The sequence below is a fragment of the Phocoena phocoena genome, chromosome 4 (genome assembly GCF_963924675.1).
Source record: "Phocoena phocoena chromosome 4, mPhoPho1.1, whole genome shotgun sequence".
Classification (NCBI taxonomy): domain Eukaryota; kingdom Metazoa; phylum Chordata; class Mammalia; order Artiodactyla; family Phocoenidae; genus Phocoena; species Phocoena phocoena.
In genome coordinates, this window is record NC_089222.1 from 74,469,439 (window position 1) to 74,484,936 (window position 15,498).

The 15,498-nt window shown below is 48.3% G+C and overlaps 1 pseudogene; it reads right to left on the bottom strand.

Annotated features, from left to right (window-relative positions):
- Nucleotides 1-388: 388 nt before the first annotated feature.
- On the bottom strand, nucleotides 389-14,219 carry LOC136122010 (14-3-3 protein gamma-like; annotated as a pseudogene).
- Between the last annotated feature and the right edge of the window lie 1,279 nt (nucleotides 14,220-15,498).

The following is a 15,498-nucleotide window of genomic DNA, read 5'->3' on the forward strand; positions in this document are numbered from 1 at the left end:
GTGTGATGAATTGAGCGATTGGGATTGACATGTATACACTGATGTGTATATAATTGATGACTAATAAGAAAAAAAACAAAACAAAACAAAAAACCCCTGTTTTCTAGCAACAAGTTAAAGACAGCTCCACTTGCATTAATCTACAGAACCGTCCATATGCCAGTGTGAGGCTGCTATCCAATACCAGCACAGCTAGTCTGCCTTTCCACAAGTGGTATTTTGGCAAAAATGTCAACAACAAGACAGGTCGTGGGTTTCTCCCTAAGAAGGTCATCCCATCACCCCTCTCTTTCCCTCCCCAACACGATCCCCAGCTCATGCAAAAAAAATAAATAAATAAAGATTGCAGTAGTAGCATCAGTGTGCACTGCCAGTCCACCTGGGGGCCTTAATTGCTGCCTTCTCCTCCAGCGTCGTCTTGCTGATCACTTGTCCAGAGCGTTAGGTTGTCGCGAGGAGCTGCATGATGAGCGTGGAGTCCCTGTAGGAGTCTCCACTGAGAGTGTCAAGCTTGGCAATGGCGCTATTGAAAGTTGTCTTGGCCAAGTGGCAGGCTTGCTCTATGGCATTCCGGATCTCATAGTAGAAAAGGCAGTAGTTAAGGGCCAGGCTTAATCTAATGAGGTGAGTGGGCTGTGTGTGCCCTTTGCTGACCTTGTGGGCTTCGCTACATGTCTTCTCAGATGACTCCTCAAAGGTTGCCCTCTTCTCTCCAGTGGTGACTTTGGCCAGGTAGCGGTAATAGTCCCCTTTCATATTCAGGTAGAACACTTTGCTCTCATACCGGCTGTCCTGGCAATTCTTGATCTGGTATTTATCCAGCAGGCTCAGCTCATCCTGACACACCAGCTCCTTGTCTATTTTTTCACGGTAAGCACGTACCGTGTCCACCTTCTCGTTGCCCTCTGCAGATATCTTCTGCTCAGCGCTACTAATGACCCTCCAGGAAGAACGGCGTGCCCCAGCTACACTCTTGTAGGCCACAGAGAGAAGGTTTCCTTCTTCACTAGACACTGGCTGCTTCAGCTCTGTCACGTTCTTCGTGGCCGCGGCCCTGTAGTCCTAGCGTTCCGCCTACTCCACCAGCCGGGCTTCTGCACCAGTTGCTTGCGGTCCACCGTATTCACGGGCTCTTTCGGGCCAGGCGAGGAGACCGGGGCAGCCTGGAGCCTGGGTGCTGGAGGGACCCACCCAGGCTGCGGCTAGAGCTGCGACCCTGGGACCGGGCGCGAGGCATCTGCCGGGTCTTTCTTATTCTCTGGGGGTCTCCCCTGCACCCAGCACAGAGCTGGGCACACAGTGGGTGCTCCCTTAATGATATCGAATGAATCTGTGGATTCATTAATGAGCAAAATGGCCTGGCATAGTGGTTTCAGTCTTGGGGGAGGGTCATGGGCATGTGTGTGACACTTTAATGGACCGGGGGCGGGGAGAGGATGACTTAAGAAGAGACAGGGGAGGCAAGGGCCTCAGAACTGGGAGTGGGGGTGGTCAAGGAGTTGAAGGGGTGGGGAGGCAGACCTGGACTCAGCGAGATTTGGTGGCTGCCTTCAAACGTCTGAAGTGCTGCCCTGGAGGAGGGAGTTGAGGGCTGATCGGGCATGATGAGAAGCCAGGACTCATTAAATATAAGGAGACCTGTCTAACAGTTTGTACTGTCAAACACCAGCACAAAGGTAATGAGTTTCCCATCACTAGGAGGGCTCAGCCAGGGCTGGGCAGTGCTTGGTGGAGTTACTGTAGAGTAGGGTCTCAAACTTTTTTTTTCCAAACTACAACCCATATAAAAGTGTAGTTCATGCTGTAGAGTCCTCCTCTACACATGCACAGAGAGTTTCTTAAAATGCTACTGCTGACCCACTCTGTTCGCATGAGACCCTACTGCCTGGTGCTCAGCACAAGCCTGAGGAATGCATCACACTAGTTGGCCCCAAGGCCCTGTCAGGTCTGGGACTCTGTGGCTGTCTGTCTTCTCAAGGAATTCAAACTCCTGTGAATAGTCAGATGAGAAAAACTCATTTAGGAAGGTAAATCTTCGTTTTAAAAACTCACAAAACATTCACTCTTTTCTTATAAAAGAGTGCTTAGTGTTGACTATACCAAAAAGCAAAAAGAATGAATGTCACTGACCACTCAGAGAATGCCAATGTTAATATTGGGGTATATTTTATTCCAAGTCTATTTTTTTTTTTTTTTTTTTGCAGTAACCAGGTCTCTCACTGCTGCGGCCCCTCTCGCTGCAGAGCACAGGCTCCAGATGTGCAGGCTCAGCGGCCACGGCTCACTGGCCCAGCAGCTCCGCGGCACGTGGGATCCTCCCGGACTGGGGCACGAACCCACTTCCCCTACGTCGGCAGGTGGACTCCCAACCACTGCGCCACCAGGGAAGCCCTGTCTTTCTTTTTTTTTCTTGTTGTATATAGCTCTTTAAAAAACTTTTGCAATAACATGGCATAAATGATTTTGTGAACGTTTTATTGCACACTGTTTTATTGTTTTCCCTGATTGCTGTATATTCTTCCACAAGATTATTTTTAATGAATGCATTATATTTTATTGTACTAATGCATCATAAGAACTTAACCAAATTCTAGTTGTCATCAATTAGGCACTTTCCAGTTTTTGCTATGTACGTATGTCTTAGTATACTTGGCCTGTAATTTCATTTGGATAAATTCCTAGAAGTGAATTTTGAAGAGTAGAAGTAAAATCTTAAGACTTTCATTATGTATTAACAAATTCCTTTCCAGTAATATATGATTTTATAATCTCAAGAGCAATTATGAATGTGAGCTTCTCCATATGCTCATCAATCCTGGCTATTGTCATTTATTTGAAATCTTTACAAATGTGATTTTTTTAAAAAAATGGTATCTTGTTTTGATTTTACATTTCTTTAAATACTAGTGGGATTGAAAACCTCTGTGTATTTCTTTGTTTATTCATGTCCTTTGCTCCCATCTTTATTTTATTTTAAAGTATTATTACTACTTTGTAATAATAATATATGATATTTAATATATATATCTATAAACATATAAATATTATGTTTATATATTAAGGATATCTTGCAAATATGTTGCAAATATTTTTCTTTAGTTATTTAAAATTGCTTTTCAAGTTGACTTATGCTTTTTGTTTTACATACAGGGTTAACCTTCTTTTAAAATATTGCCAAATGTATTTGAAATATTTGGACTTTGCATGTGAGTCTTCTTTCTTCACTGCCCCCTCTGCTTCTTCCCTCCCCACCATGCACACTACAGATGTAGATAAGCAAGTACTCTTTATGGTTGGCGAGGGTTATCTCATTTTCCAGTCTCATTTTTTTTCCGCCACTCTCCAGGTCACAGTCAGGTTATGACCATATAGTTAAACAGAAGGGTCATGGGAGAATGTGGATATTCTATGTTCTAGACTACTCATCCCTATAATCCCAAACTGCAGCCATGCTGAGGATTCAGGCCCCACTCTCCTTCCTGGGCACAAAGCCCTGTCACCCCGACTCTGCTCCACATGGGACAGAGGGGGGTTAGCCTGCACTCCTCCTGGTGTCCTCACCCCTGTCCCTGATGGGCTTGTCGGGAAGATTCCAGGGTGGAAAGGCCTTTGAAGCCCTGTCTCTTGGGCCGGGCACAGCCATTCCTGTCTGGGATCGGGCCTCTCACAAGCCCCCCAACCTCCATCTGCCTTTCCAGCCCTGACCGCTCCACCAGCACACTCTCTTTCAAACTACAGATGCTTTCACTGTTGGAGGAGGTTAAGTAGCAAGAGTGAAAAGCTGTGGAGAGAGACAGACCTGTGTTCTAACTCTGGCTCTGGCCCCTGTTAGCCGCAAAATTCTGGACAAGTTACTTAACCTCTGAGTTGCTCAGAGACAGTTAGTTATCTGCATGCAAGTAATTTATTTACATATAAGAGGCAGGACAGCAAATAGGCTGTTGGTAATGAACAAAGGCAAAACAGGATTTTTAAAAGATGGCAGAGGAAAAAATTTTCTGGGAACTGTGATTTTCTTTTTATATTTTCTTTGTCAGTTGATAAGTGGGTGGCTAGGTGAGAGGCCCACTTAGGCAATCAGCCCTGAGCAGGCTGGCTGGGCCTTGGAAAGTAGCAGTTTTCATTGTTTACGGATTCTCTGGGAAGCTTGAGAGTTTAGCACGTGGTATACAGGAGGGCAGACTCTGTGAGGTCTGCCACGCCCCTCATGTAGGCTGAGTCCTCACCACTCCCTCATGGGAATCTCTCCCAGTAACCACCTCCCGGGTTAGAACTGTGAAGGCTTTTAGGTACCCGTAAACGTTAAAACAGGACAGTCGGGTCTGCTATAATGATTGTCTCAGAAATACTAATTTGTTCCAGTGCAATTGATACATGAGGGAACAATTTGAACCTACTGCAAATTTCACATTTGCTGATGAATGATTTCATCTTCGGGAAACACTAGGTGAAAGCAGAAACCTGCACCCAGATGAACCAAGCTGCCTAGGAATACAAAAAACACACATGGCCACACACCAGACATCTCCAGCTACCTCAGTTCACCATATCCTTCCATATCTGGTAATCGCATAACTGATACCCTCGACCGTCCACCATAACACGCAGCCACCCATGTCCAGGAGCCAACAACCCTTCCAACACCCACATCCAGAAGCCAGCTTCAGGTCTTTCTTGAGGTAAAGTGCCATACTTATTATCGTCCTGATGAACTTCTTAACCATTCAATGTGTAAAACCATACTACCATTTTAACTAGGTGTATTTTTTAAGTTGTTTTTTTTTTTTTTTTTTTTTTTTTTTGTGGTTCGCGGGCCCCTCACTGCTGTGGCCTCTCCCGTTGCGGAGCACAGGCTCCGGACGCGCAGGCTCAGCGGCCATGGCTCACGGGCCCAGCTGCTCCGCGGCATGTGGGATCTTCCCGGACCGGGGCACGAACCCGTGTCCCCTGCATCGGCAGGCGGACTCTCAACCACTGCGCCACCAGGGAAGCCCAACTAGGTGTATTTTTTACGTGTCATTGACAAAGTTTTTGTCATAAGCCCTCATTTTCCCCATAAGCCCTGTGATTTTTATTTCACGATTTTGCAGAGCGCTGTGAATTTTAGTAACACATGTGCAGACTATAGCCAGGACCAGCTACATAATATGTGGGATCCAATGCAAAATGAAAATGTGGGCCCCCTTGTAAATAAAAACTAAGAATTTCAAGATGATGGCAGCAGAGCATTAAACCAAGCTCAGTGCCCTCCTAATCCTGAGGTCCTGTCTGCCTGCACAGAGACACACCCACGAAGCCAGCTCTGGTTGTAATAGAACTGACTATGCCAGCACGTAGTAAGTACTTGATAAATGTTAGTTGCCATTCCTATTGCGGTTTCTTTAATGTTTAAGCTATTTTCACACTGTAAAGCAGAAATTCTATAAAGACCCAGTCATTTATTTATCCACTTTACAAACATTTATTGAGAATCATCAGGGGTCAGGCACTGTGCTGGGGGCGGAGACCTGGGGGAAGGGAGTACATGGCACTTGAATGAGTCGCCCTAGTAAACCCAAGGTAGGGGAAAGAGCCAACAAGCTGGGCCAGCTGGACTTGGGTTTCCCTGGTGTCGGATGTCCGGAGACATTTCCCCTTTGATCTCTCCTGTTTCTGCAAGTCTCGGGAGCAGAGGTACTGACAGCCTTTTGTTCTCCACTATCTTTTCAAGGATGTTTATAAAGTGTGAACAGCCTTGGAAGAGAGAGATAGTGTCTCCCTCTGGGACAGAATGCTAATTTGTTTGCCATCCAATATTATAAAGGTAACGTCTACCTTGGGGGAAAGGTTGGGCAGGTTTTCTTGCAGCCCCTTAAAAAGATTGGTGTTTTCTAAGGTCAGGGTTCCTCAGCTATGATACAAATCCATTGTGTCCCAGCATCCACTTGGGCCTACCTCTGTACTGCCCAGTAGGACTTTGTGGGCAAGGGAAGCCAATGTGAACATGAAGTTCAGGCTACTTGCTGCTCCTTGAGTAATAAAGCCCTTTGTCTCTGTCTTCTACCTGAATCCATGAAACTGTGCAGGCCAGTCCAGGAGAGACCAGGACGAGGGGCCAGGCCGGGGCACTGGGCACCTGGGAAACACCTGACTGAGCAGGACGGCAGGCAAGGAGGCTACGGTTTGCCTGGGAAAGAGCCTCAGCAAAGACCTGATGAATAAGCTTCTTTCAAACCCTGAGGCACTGTGAGGACCCGCCAGGTAGAGTTGGAAATGGAAAAGACAGCTGCAGGAAGAAGGGAGCCAGGGCAGGAATCCCTGGGGGCAACTTGAGGGAGGACCTCCTCCTTAGCAAGCAGGTGTAGGCCACCTGGAAGCTTGGTCAGAGCTTCCTGATTGGGGGTGGGAGATGGCGGCAAAGCCAGTGAGGAAGGGTCTGAGGTCTCAAAGAATCTTCGGACACCGGAGGGAAGCCGGGAGCCTCTGGCCAATGCTGTTCCTGTAGAAAGCCCCTCCTCCCAGAGATGATGACTTTCACACCCTGGTTCCCACCTACCTTCCCTCTCTCCCTCCCCTCCAGGAACTAAAAGTCCTCCATCCCAGGTAGAAAACAGAAACACCCACCCAAGGGAACCCCCAAACACAGGTGCCTTCTGCACAAAGTCCCCCTCCTAACCCTCACCTCCCAACCCAGCAAGCTGGGAGATGCTGCTCCTTGCAAAGCAGGCTCCTGGCATGTTCCTCAGGCCCTTCTCTGCAATTTCCCTCCTTTCCGAGGCTTCCCTCACTCAGGACAGTCATTCTGGATTCCAGTCAGGTACCCAAAGGATTTCACCTACATTCCAGGAAATTTGGGTGAGTCAGCTGCAAGGACTTCCCACGTTTCTCATAGTGCCATGCAAGCTGGCAGCGCCAAACGGCTAACACCTTGTAGGAGCCCTGGTTTCACTGCCTCATTTGCTCTTATTACCACTCCTTCCACACCCACACCTGGGCTGCATCCGCAGGGGCTGGACTTCTGATCTGCCTCAGTCAGAACGACCATCTTCCTGTGTTCTGGGGACTCTGCCCACAGCAGCCCTTTCCCGTGGTTCGGTAGTTCAGGGTCTGGCCTGGATGCCTAAATCAAGCCTGTAAATTTGCTCAGCTCTCCCCTCTGGCCTCCGCATTTTCTCCTTGCCTTCCTCACCTGCTGTACTCATCTGATGAAAGGCTGTACTTTAGGTCCTGAGAAAGGAACAAGAAGTCGTTGTTTGTTTGTTTTTAATGTGTTGGTCATTTATACAGAAATGCAGACTCACGGATATGGATAAAAACACCAGTGAATTTTGATTTTGCCTCTCATTCTTGCCAAGGGCTGGTGGGGAAGGAAGGAGAGGCTCTAACCAAAGAATAAGGGTTTGGGTTTCACGTTCTTCATTTTTTTTTTTTTTTCCTTTGCTTCCAGTTTATTTTGACATCTATAGTGACAAGAGTCATAAAATGGGTTTTAATGAAATACCATAAAGCAATTGGAAAGAAACAACTCCCTTAATTGTTTTACTGGTAGAAAACCCTCTGGTCAAAAATCTCACCTAAACTCAGACGCATATATCTGTTGTCACCTTGATAGCTTCACTTGAGTATCTCATCAATACCTCCAACCTCAATACATCCCCAGACTCGAATGAATGACTGTAGGTCTGATTTGCCAGGTACAGGCTCAGTTTAAGTTGTTGTCCCAGTTGCTCCAATGGTGCCTCCTTTCATTTTCAAACGTGTGCTGCTCGGGACAGAAACAATATGGTCACCCTACCAAGAAGAGACTCATGTCTTTCCCTCCTGCGACCTCCCTCCATGCCTCCAACTTATTACTCCACTGATGTTCCCTTTCTCAGTTACTGGCACCATCCTCCTTCCTGTGGCTCAAAGTGGAGCAGAAGAATGACCCTCTCCCATCAAGCCTTGTGGGTTCTATCTCTGAAACCTTTCTCCAACCAAGCATTCTCCACCTCCCTGCCACTGTACTTCTCCGTACACCATCATCTCTTGCCTGGGCTATTCTATGAGGCCTCCTCTCTCATCTAGTCTCGCTCTTTCACAACTTGATTTCCACCTTTTTTGAACCAAAAGTTGGATCATGTCACCCCTGCTTAAATCCCTGCAATGGTCTCTCATTGCCCTTGGATGAGGAGTGCCAAAAGGAGCAGCCTTTTGTGATAGGCCCTAGCGTGATAGCCCAGTGTGATAGGCCCAGCAAACCATGAGTTTCATGTTCTTAATCCTTTAGGCAAAGTACAGTGATCTTTACTCCGATGGCATGGGGTGGGGGGGCCTCTGAAAGCCAGGTCCTTGCAGGTGTGTGCCTGCTCTTGGCAGAGGGGCAAACTAACCAAGGGCGGTGGCCTAACTATCTCATAGGGACCAGGGGTTTGGGGTTTGGCTGCCCAGGACTGTTAAAAGCAATCAGACATTCAGGGGCTCTCCAGGCAATAACAGTCATGAAAGCTTTCAAAGCATTTTTAGAAAGCCAATCTCACACTTAAATTAGGCTAATACGATAAGTATAAAATATATATACCAGTATATCACAATAATTTAATAATTATACAATTTATATTATTTATTATAAGATATTGGAGCCTACATTTGAAGTCCCGACGTACAGGTTGCATCCAGGGCCTGCAGGCTCTCACTACTCTGTGAGATAGTCTAGTGTCAGAATAAGAAGAAAGCACTCAAAAATATCCTTCCAGGACTGGCGTCTTCCCTGCCCTTGCAGAGTGGTGTGTGTGTGTGTGTGTGTGTGTGTGTGTGTGTGTGTGCGCGCGCGCGCGCGCGCGCGCGCGCGCGCGGTGGGGGGCGGGGAGTGGGCTGACCAGCCCAGCTGCGGAATGCCTGATGACAGGGTGGGGTGGCTTATTTTTAAATACATTGTCCTGTCCCTCACCCCTTGCCCACCCTTATTTTCTTCTCCACGTTGAGAAGGAAACCAGGAAGTGTGACACCTTCACTCAGCTGTAGTAAGCCCACGTTGGAGAGCGAGTGCGAGGCTGAAACCACAGTGGTGGGGGGCAGGTGCGGTCGGCTCCAGCTGCGCCCTGCTCTCCTGCTGTCTCCACTTCCCTGGGCAGTGGAGGGTGGTCTCGGCATGGCAGGAGGCCGCCAGGCTGGGGGCTCCTGGGTCTGCTGCCTGCCCAGCTTCCCCCCTCCCCTGGGAAGTTAGATTAGGTGATTAGTCCCGCCCATTTCCCTGGGTCACCCAGCCTGGCTTGTGGCTCAGGGGTGATGAGGGCCGACGTTTGGGGATTTCCAGGGCCAGCCCGGGGGGAAGTGGGCTTACCTGCCGGGCTTCCCTGAGGAGGCCACCTGTCCTCTACCGTAACGACCCACAAGTACCCTTCGCAAGCTTTCTTCGAAGAGATTTTATTGGGCTGGATGAGTGTCCCCCCAAACTCATGTCGCCTCAGAATGTGACCATATTTGGAAATACAGTCTTCACAGATGTCATCAGCTAAGTTAAACTGAGGTCATACTGGATTAGTGTGGGCAGTACTCCAATGACTTTTGTCCTTATAAGAAGAGAAAAGGGGCAAAGACACACAGCGGGAAGATGGCCATGTGGTGACGGAGGCAGAGACTGGAGTGGTGCAGCTGTAAGCCAAGAAATGCCAAGGATGCTGTCAACCACCAGATGGTAGAGAAGGCAAGGATGGATTCTTCCCCGGAGCCTTTGGAGGGAGTGTGCTTTTGCCAACAACTCGATTTAGGATTTCCGGCCTCCAGAGCTGGGAGAGAATACATTTCTGTTGTTTTAAGCCACCAAGTCTGTGGTACTTTGTTACGGCAGCCCTAGGAAACTAATAGGAGAGAGATCCTCTTGGACTGCCCTCAGTGAGTCTGTTCCATTGCTCAACATACACCCAGACCTCAGGACCGCAAACCCAGAGGGCCCATCAGTAAATGCCCCTCCCCCCATGTCTAGATCCCTCTAGATTGTGACCCTGTGACGGCAGGGGCTATATCTTATTCATCTCAGCATCCCCTGTGCTGGGCACAGTGCCTGGCACACAGGTTCACAGAATAACAGGGCTGTTGGAGTGCCAGGCTGACCCTGAGTTTTGTTGCCTCTGCTGTATCCTGGGGAGCAGGGCTTGCTGGGACTCCTTGGCTCTGCTCCCCTTCCCTCCCCTTGGCCGACCCCTCCAGCTTCAGCTAGTTCCTCTCCCCAGGGAGCTGGGGAAGAAGGAGAGGACCTCACTTCCCAGCTAGGTTTTGCTCCAGGACTATTTCCATTTTCTTTTTCTCTGATCCTCTGGTTAAATTCCCCCACCCCGTCCTCTTTCAAATTCCTTCTGGATTACTTTCTCTAGAATATCACCTGGGCCATGTATCAAGTCTCAGTTCTTCAAATAAGAGGCCTGGCAGCTGGTCCTGGATCAGGGCTGGGAGCCCACCCAGGAAGGCATCCTTGAGGGACTCCACCTGTTTCCCAATCCACCTGCAGAGTCCTTAATCCAACCATGATTTTAGCTCATCTAATGATCTCATTTTACTGTTGGTTTTGCCTCTACCGTTAAGACTGTCAGCATTAGACCCCAAGTGTCTGAGAATTCGCTCACACACTGTAGACTTAGCTAATTCATGTTCATTGACTTCCTGCTGTAGGAGAAGGAAGATCAGAGCAGTGTATCAAAACATACCAGTCTTGATTCTAGCTTAAGGAAATGAGCTTAAATAGGAAATCATCTCTGCACTACTTGTAATAGGGACAAGTAAATAGCCCGTGTCCAACTTAATTAAATAAATTATATGGCAGTCCACTCAATGGAACATTACGCTGATTTTAAAAATGTGTGCGTGAAGTGTTTCATAACAATGAGAGGAAACGTTTAGGTTTAAAGTCATGTGGTAAAGTAGAATCCAAATTTATCTATGATGTGATAGATTAAAACTACGTATATGAGCTATTCCTGGAGAAGTAGCTAGAAATCTATCAGTGTATTAAGAGGGGTTTTTCAAACGTACTGATGATGTTTTTCTTCTCTCCAGTTTTAAATATTTTCCATATCTGCTATCGTGAGAATGTATTACTTTCATAAGGGGAAAAAAACAGCGATGGTAAACTTTATTTGAAAAAACTCTTTAAGGCCTGGGCTGGCCTCTCTGTCAGAACCCTGTGTTGGAAGTCTCTGCTGGCCGCCCTGTCTGAGAGGGCAGGAGGCCCCATCGTGACAGCCCTTACTGAGCATTGCTTGTGGACAGAGGTTTAGGCTAGAGGCGGGTCTGACTGGGGTGCTAGGAGTGCACAAGACAACCTAATAACCATGGGAGGAAGAGCGCAGAGCAGAATGAACACTGGAACCATGGGTGCAAGCCCGCATCTGCCGCTGACCAACCGTGTGACTTGGGACACTCCCTTTTCTGTGGGCCGGCACCTCTTCCATGGCAGAATGAGCAGTGTGGACTCCATGATTGCCAAGGTTCTTCTGGTTCTAAAATTATGTTCAGACTCTTTTTTTCTTTCAGAATTTGAGAAGGGAAGCCTACCCGTAGGTCACAGATAGTGAATCTGAGCTCCTAGGTGCTGGCTTTTTGACTGAGCACTGTTGCTAACTTCCAGGACTGAGTTTTCTTCCCCTTAAAGTTGAGTGAATGGATAAATTTAGACTCCTGGGCCTCAAGTCTACCCCTTCACCCCTGCCCAGGCACTCAGCACGGAGCCTCCTTCTTGGGTACCCCAGGCCTGGAAGATGTTGCTTGGGGAGGCATTAGTCCCCCTCCGCCGCAGAGGGAAAATGAGAAATGAACTAACTGGTGTGAGAACGCAGGGCACTTTTAGAGAAAGGGCCTTGAAGCCCAAACCTGGGAGAATGACAGAGGCCTTTTTGTGGCACAAACACCAGGGCCCTGGCTTCCACCACGGCCTGGGTGCCAAGATCTCACGAGCAGAGCTTGCCCTTTGTCACCTCGGCTCCCTCATCCGCAATGGCCTGACACCAACACATAGCACACTCCCATGGCGGGTCCAGCCATGGGGGAGCCCCCGCCCCAACCGGCATCAATCCCATTGGTCTGTATCTTTTGCAGCCTGGGAATCTTGCCCTCGCAAGCAGATCTCCCCCTCCTCTGTGTAGCAGGAGCCACGCCCACCAAGACCATAACCACCCGCCCCTCCCCTTGCTGGACTGTTGAGTACAGAGCAGTGGTCAGAGAACTTGGAGTTGCGCAGATTTGGGTTTGAAACCCAGCTCAGATGGTCAGTCTTTATATCGTAGAATGGTCATCCTCTTTTAAGTGAGTGTCTCAGTGTCTGCTGGAAGCAAACGCTGAGATGGAGTGAAATGGAAAAGTTTATTGGGAATAACACCTGTGAAAGGAAAAGGCCAGAGGCAGGATTGGGCAGGAGCCAGCACAGCTGACAAAGCCACGAAGTCCCTACAGGTGCTGTGGGATGCTCTGGGGCGCAGACTGCCTCTTAAAGGAATCCTGTGGGACTGGAACTAGCCAAGTCCTTGCACCACTGCCTTGCTCAGTCATTGACCTGAGGGTCACCATGAGAAGGGAGTGCTCCTGGCTTGAAAGTTGAGGTGCACCTGAAGGAGCTGACAGCTGGCGCTACCAACTAACCACTCTCCTTGCAGCCAACAGTGTATCCATTCTTAAAGGCGTATCTCTGTGTCTACCTTGGGGAAATAACCATTCAGCATATAAGCCCCCACCAGCAGAGGATAAGCGCTCAGGGCATGTTAATTCCATTCTTTGGCTTTGGAGCCAGGCAGACCTAGGCTCGAATTCCAGCTTTGCGACTTCCCCGTGTGACCTGGGCAGGAGTGATTCAGGGCAGTTAGCATTCCCCAGTTCCACCTGATCACACAACCCGGACCGTGACTCAGTCATGATGAGAGTGCGTGTTCATTTCCCTGAACGTCAGTTTTCTCAGATGTGAGCTGGGGATGGTGATATGTACCTTGCAGGGTTACGGGGACATACACAGGGCCTGGCACTCTAGTTCAAGTCTTAAGATTGAATAAATCAGGATGAATACATATCTGACTTCCTGCCCCATCTCAATCTAAGTGTTTTAAGGCTGGCCAGGAGTAACTTTATTAGCAGCATGAGGGTCTATCAGGGCATAAATTATATGGAGGTAAGCAATTTTAACCCCATCCCAAGATGAGAGTCTCCCACTTTGGGTAGCCTAGGAGAGAAGTCTCCTTTAAAGATCTTGACACACTGCCCAGAACCCAGGCTGAGTCTATTCAAGCCACATCTGTATCTTCATTCCACGTGAAAATGTCATAATCCTATCCTTGCTCCAATTTACTGATACCCCAAGTCAAGACTGAACTCTCTGGCCCCCCGCATGGAATATCAGCCTCAATTTGGTTTCAGATTCTTGCCCCCGAGAACACCCAGCAGTCTGCAGGTCTAGGAGGTCTCCATCAGACAGACCTCCGGGAATCTACTCATCTCTTCCCTTCTCACTCACCCCTCTCTGTCCCCATCAGATGCCTCAGGAGGGGAGAAGGAAGGACAAACAGATAAAGAGGGGCATTTGTCATAGAGACCCAGAAGCACACCAACCCTGGAAAATGGGCAAGCCGAGAGGTAGCTGGACTCAAAGGGAAATGGGAAGGGAACTGGAGGCAGGCAGGGAGAAGATGAACTAGATTCACACGTGCCAACATCCTAAAACCCAAAAGGGATGCAAGAAAGACCTCAGTATGCAAATGAGCCTGGAATTCTTCTCCAGACTCCTCTTCATGTCCTGCTTCCCTCACTTGTTTCTACCTTCAGGGTTGATGTCAGGATGAAACAAGAGGCCAAGTGCCCTCTACAGGTGTCTTCACAACAATAAAGCACTTTTACATGTTTGAGCTCATTTTATTTTCGCAACCTTTTGGGTAGGTGTTATTTGACAAAGACTTTTGTTTGACTGAAATTTAGTCAGGCTCCTAAACTTCCTTCTAGGCCTGTCTGTGCACTTCCCTGTAAAATCCAGTTTTAGCAAGAGCCCTGCCAAGTCAGTTTAGCAAGAGTGTCCCATCCTCAATATCTGGAACTCTCAATGTCTGATCAGGCACTTCATCCTCCTCCATCCCTCCAAGGTGATGTCTGATCACCCTGGCCTGTCTTCGGCCAAAAGTCCTGTTAGGTTGGTTTAGCCAGAATCGGCTCACCCCTGATGTTTTCTCTTAGTAATTTTCTATCCACTGACCCTTACCCTGCTTCTTGGCTATAAATTCCCACTTGCTCATGCTATATTTGGAGTTGAGCCTGGGTCTATACTGAGGTCCCTTTTCTCACATTGCAAGAGTCCTGAATAAAATCTGTTTTTATGCTTTAACTACCCGTCCAGCTCTGTTTTTTCTTTGACATATTATCCTTATTTTATAGATGAGGAAAATAAGTCTCAAAGAGGCTGTGGCTTGCCTTGGGTGGCAGAGCTGGGATTCAAGTTCAGGTATCCTGAACCCAGTTGGAGTCCTGGCCACCACAGTAACTTCTGGAGAACACTCTGTGCCTCCAGTGTCCCTTGCATTGGAAAGTGGGAGGTTTGCTGTGTTAGGTCCACAAGATGTCCAACTCTTACTTTGGTCTAACCTGGAATGCTTTTTTTTTTTTTTATTTAATTTATTTATTTATTTTTGGCTGTGTTGGGTCTTCGCTTCTGTGCGAGGGCTTTCTCTAGTTGTGGCAAGCGGGGGCCACTCTTCATCACGGTGCGCGGACCTCTCACTGTCGCAGCCTCTCTTGTTGCGGAGCACAGGCTCCAGACGCGCAGGCTCAGTAGTTGTGGCTCACAGGCCCAGTTGCTCCACAGCATGTGGAATCTTCCCAGACCAGGGCTCGAACCCGTGTCCCCTGCACTGGCAGGCAGATTCTCAACCACTGCGCCACCAGGGAAGCCCCTGGAATGCTTTTTTCTCTTCTAAATAGGAAACTGTAGTCCAGTAAATGTCACCAAACAAAACACATAGCAAGTTAACAGAAAGAACTCATGAGCAAGAACTGACACAGAAAAACTGATTAAGAGGCCAAGTTGGCCTTGGCGTCTATGTACATTTTTTTTCAGTGATATCTTCCTCGTATCCTGTCCCACTGCTCTATGCTTAAAATTCTTTACCCATATGGGTTTCCTTCTCCTGGGAAAGAATGGGATCAACGGATCCATACAGAGGTGGGACTGTTGGGGGGACCATGCTACTTCTCTGAAGTAGTTGCACTATAACTGGAAAGTCCAGCCTTTGGGCTTTGGCTGTAATTGGGATTTCAGCTTCAGAAAGCAAGTAGCCGACAAGGTGGTGGAGCCTTCCTGGTCCTCTGAGACGGCGCCACAGTGTAGCCATCCTCTCCTCTTTGGATGGCTCCAGGCTTCTGCCTGGGAACGTGGAAATGCCGATTCCTCATCCTAGGCTGTGCAGTGAGAGCCTGAGCTCCCTGCCTGGGGACCAGTCACTCCACAGACCCCACACTCAGGGAATGAAATCTGGAGAAACCAGGGAAGCAGGGGTTCACACCGTGGCAAAGGGTGGG